Source organism: Heptranchias perlo, chromosome 20 (assembly GCF_035084215.1).
Source record: "Heptranchias perlo isolate sHepPer1 chromosome 20, sHepPer1.hap1, whole genome shotgun sequence".
NCBI classification, from domain to species: domain Eukaryota; kingdom Metazoa; phylum Chordata; class Chondrichthyes; order Hexanchiformes; family Hexanchidae; genus Heptranchias; species Heptranchias perlo.
Window position 1 is genome coordinate 4,999,874 of NC_090344.1, and position 4,636 is coordinate 5,004,509.

General features: G+C 43.4%; 2 non-coding genes across 2 annotated transcripts; one reads left to right on the forward strand and one right to left on the reverse strand.

The window, feature by feature from the left end:
* The first annotated feature begins 2,435 nt into the window (after positions 1–2,435).
* trnar-ucu (transfer RNA arginine (anticodon UCU)) lies at positions 2,436–2,527 on the forward strand. The gene is given in 2 exon segments: positions 2,436–2,472; positions 2,492–2,527. It is a non-coding gene; the product is annotated as a tRNA-Arg (tRNA).
* A 1,567-nt stretch (positions 2,528–4,094) lies between these two features.
* trnaw-cca (transfer RNA tryptophan (anticodon CCA)) lies at positions 4,095–4,168 on the reverse strand. Its single transcript has one exon. It is a non-coding gene; the product is annotated as a tRNA-Trp (tRNA).
* Positions 4,169–4,636: the final 468 nt, after the last annotated feature.

Sequence of the window (4,636 nt, forward strand, 5' to 3'; positions counted from 1 at the left end):
AAAGTGCCTGTTTCGTCGGGTCCTTTATTGTCTTAAGCCTCCGATGTGACATTTACCCAATTTGTGAGTTAAGCAACAAAATGATCTTTAACAAAATAATATTTGTATTAGTTTCGGAGTCAACAAGGAAAGGATTCCAGAACTGCAGTGCGGAAGTGTTCCTTCATTGTGCAGACGGAACTCTCATACAATGTGTCCGAAACACGTTTCGAGGATACTGTTCCAGAGGGCTGATTTTACAAACTACTTTAGTTACAACCAGCAACCAATCTCCATTAAAAGTTACGAAGCGATACTCGTTTCAGAGCAGTTTTCGCTGTTCAGCATTTGTAAAATTAGCAGAAACTCATTTTGAACACATCTTAGTATTAATGAGAATGTCAGGTGCATGACAATTGGGATGGAACCGTCTCTTACAATAAGTACGAAGTTTAATCGATTACAAAGTGAAAAAGCCAATCCAGTCTCTCAGTCTCTCTGTCACTTTCTCGGTGAGTGAATGTAAACCAGCAGAAGAAGCTAAAACAAAGAACTGAGCAGTTTTGTTTGTTTCCTTTTCCTTCGGGCGAGTACAGTTGAAGAGAATGATTTCTGTTTCCAACTGGACAAATAACTGGAATGAGCAATGTATCTGGTTCCCATGGTTACCCAGTGAAACATCCACGTTTATATCTCACATTTACACTGATCCCTTCCTTCCTTACTAATTATAGGAAACTTTTGGTAAGGTTCAATCACACTTCAGAAGTCCAGAAGCAAAAAGGAAGGTGGACACCTCATGGTGACGTCACCTACAGGCGAGAGAGGTTTGCAGGTTTACCTGGAGCTGCAAATGTATAAACTCCTTCCAATGTACAAACTCCCCTCACCAACAGTAATTCAATTCCAACTGATCTGAGACTTTGGGCATTTATGGTGATTATACTTTGTGGAGTTAAAGCAGCAGTAAAATCCGTTGTGTGTTGTATACATAGCCCTTCAGTCAATCTTAAACATTGTCACCCGACCGACCATGAGCAATGCCACACGGGGTATGTTAGGTTACGGACAGTTCTGCCTCCAGCAGTTGTTCTCTCGGTCACACATCCGGCATCACCTCTCGGTCTCACACTGCAGAGTCACGCCTGAATATAACCAAATTTCTGCTTCAGACGTTCACCTGAAGATCAACAAATCACAAGTCAAGAGGAAGGGAACAAACAAATCAAATATTTAAGACCGTTAACAGATAGAAAATTCACCATAAATGACTGAGAAAAAATGAAGCAAACGGATCAAGATGAACAATTAGCAAAAGGTAACAATTAAAGAAAGGAGAAGTGGAACCGATCAAATCGCTCCAAATAGTTTTTGTAAAATCCTTTCGATTTTCATCTTAGTTTCTCCGTTAATTTGGGGACGGACATCGAGAAATATTTTTCGTACCATCATAAAGACAATTAGAATAAAAATTTTCACAAAGTAGGCCTTAATCTTACTTATACGATAGCGTGTTATGTGTTTGTAAAATCTGCAATTGTTCTACCATTCTTTAAGTTTAGCGAGATGCTCTGAATATATGTTCTACATTGAAACGGAAGTGGATTAATAAAATAAAATGAAGAAATTTGTTTAAGAACATGAAGAGCTGACTTTCCATGTTGGATATCGCGATATATTTATTTACGCAACTGTCATTTGTGAAATGATGGAATGTATTTATTTCTATATCTGTACGGGTAAGGAAATCCCCATTGGATCATTTCCAGGAACCAATCAAGTACTTAAATTAGTTTATCAAACCCTAAACACCCTTTGGGATTTGCCGATTGAAAATTTGAATGGAAATCGCGACCATCACAAAGCATTGGATCAAATATACCCACTGAGGTTTCGGGGTTGTTACTGATTTATTTCTATCACTGAGTAACCTATTTTAAACATGGTGAAGCTACAAATCTAATGATAAGGGTCTGGGTTAGAGATGGAACAGATGAAAGTATCAAATTTAATCACACTGATTCCACAAACACTGCACACCACATCCCTTAAACATTGTTAACTGTTTCTACATAAAACTGGAGAGGGTGTGAATAGAAAGTAACAGAAAAAAAAGCTCATTAATGCATCAAATTTAATTTTGATATTGTTGCACAAACACTGAACATTCCATCCCTAAAACACTGTCCCGATCTAAAATCAGTCGGCAGGACCCTGAGCCACGGTGAAAATGCTGTGATTTCAACCTGGTTCAAAACACGCAGCCTTCTGACCTGGAGTCAGACGCGACTGTTCTTGTACCAGGCCCGCAAGTGAGCGGCTGGAGCAGGGTCCATTGGAGGGCGATCGGTGCAGACTGCCGCCGCGGCTCTCGGAATGTGAGAGGCGGAAGCAGCAGCAGTCAGACGGCCTCAACCACAGCACAGTATCCCTGCTCTCTTTCACATTGCATCACTAACTCTGTGGCGCAATGGATAGCGTGTTGGACTTCTACTTAGTGGTTGGAGGAGATATTCAAAGGTTGTGGGTTCGAGTCCCACCAGAGTTAGATTTTAGTTCAGGGACCGGGAGCTGGGAAGTGAAATTTTGCAGCAAAACCGCAACAGGATCATTAATGTCCATCAAGGAGGTGAAACTGCCCCCGACACTTCATCTTATACAAGTGGCTCCAGTCACACCCGAATTCATGATTCTTAAACCACTCTGAGCTGGATTGGCGAAACTCTCTCAAGAAGGAGACTCAACATCGGCTCAGACCGAAAGTCAATTTGCTGGACTTCCGGCTCTGTCAGACTGCACGTTCCTTCAGACAGGTTTCTAACTGACGACATGCATCCTGCTGCCGTGCGGGCATTGGTGCTTGAGGGGTAGAATTCTTGCTTGCAGTCATTCTTTTCCTGTAAAACTGGCTCCTGAAGTGTAGGATGGAAAGTATCCTGGCTGAGCGGTCAAAGGCGCTGGTTTCAAGCTCCAGTTAAATCCCACGATTTGTGGATGGATCAAAATCATAGTTTGCGTCTCCAAAATCGCAGCCTCCCTCCTGTAAACAAGGAATACTAAACATCTCATCTGCTGTTGTAACAGCGTAGTTCGGAGGAACCACATTGCAATTAAAATGAGTAGATGCATTTTGGAACACACCAATTGTGCCTTCAACTCCGGTCGAAATGTTCACAAGCAAAAGGATTGTTTAAGCTAGCTCAGACTCGAATTAACAACCTCGGTATTTCCCGACCCTGTCCTGTCATATAAGGGCCGCGCACTGACCGATTGTGCCGCGAGAGCCCGATCACTCTGATCACCTATCCCACTCTGCTGGAAAGAATCTTAAGGTGAGATGTCCTTACCTGTGGAAACGTGTCCTGTCCCCGTGATGAAACTAAGATCTGCACTTTCACTTTCAGCTTCTTTCACATCCTCTGCTCCATCGCACTACAATCCGGTTTTCTGCGAACAGGTCAAAATAAACATTGCCAGAAATTCTATCAGTAGAATGATTTGAACCCAGCGCCCACGCAGCGATTGGATTTATTGCCTTAAAAGCAGTGAGTTCCGGTTGCACAACGCCTTACCGGTCTTTCACGTTTTGTTTAATGCCGAAATAAATAGATTTGAGCTAATTTACCCCGTGCTGGGGTTGTTCTCCTTCGAGCAGAGAAGGTTCAGAGGTGATTTGATCGAAGTGTTCAAAGTCATGAAAGGTTTAAAGTTAATAAAGAGAACCTGTTCCCATTGGCGGAAGTGTCAAGAACCAGAGGACACAGATTTGAGGTGATTGCAAAAGAACCAAAGGCGACATGAGGAAAATTTTTTTTACGCAGCGAATGGTTATGATCTGGAATGCGCTGCCTGAAAGGGTGGTGGAAGCAGATTCAATCGTGGCTTTGAAAAAGGAATTTAATAAATACTTGAAGGGGAAAATGCAGGGCCACGGGGAAAGGGACCAATGGGATTGTTCTGACAAAAGGCAGGTAAGGTATTGATGGGTCGAATGGCCTCCTTCTGTGGTGTGTTCATTCTATGATAAATATTATTTTACATACAGTGAATAGACCATCCCTGAAAGACTGTCCCGCGATCAAACAGAGTGATACTGAAACGTTGCGAAAATGAGATGACCTCGACGTGATTCGAACACGCATCCATTCTGATTTGGAGTCAGACGCGTTACCGTTGCGCCACGAGAGCCACAGGAGCTAGCTAGAGCCGGATCCATTGGAGGGAGATCGGTACCGACCGCCACAGGGACTCGAAGAAGCGGAAGCAGCAGCAGCAGCAACAGCGCAGGAGCCATAGAGTCATAGAGTCAAAGAGTTATACAGCACGGATAGAGGCCCTTCGGCCCATCGTGTCCGCGCCGGCCATCAGCCCTGTCTACTCTAATCCCATATTCCAGTATTTGGTCCGTAGCCTTGTATGCTGTGGCATTTCAAGTGCTCATCCAAATGCTTCTTGAATGTTGTGAGGGTTCCTGCCTCCACAACCCTTTCAGGCAGTGAGTTCCAGACTCCAACCACCCTCTGGGTGAAAAAGTTCTTTCTAAAATCCCCTCTAAACCTCCCGCCTTTTACCTTGAATCTATGTCCCCTTGTTATAGAACCCTCAACGAAGGGAAAAAGCTCCTTCGTATCCATCCTATCTGTGCCCCTCATAATTT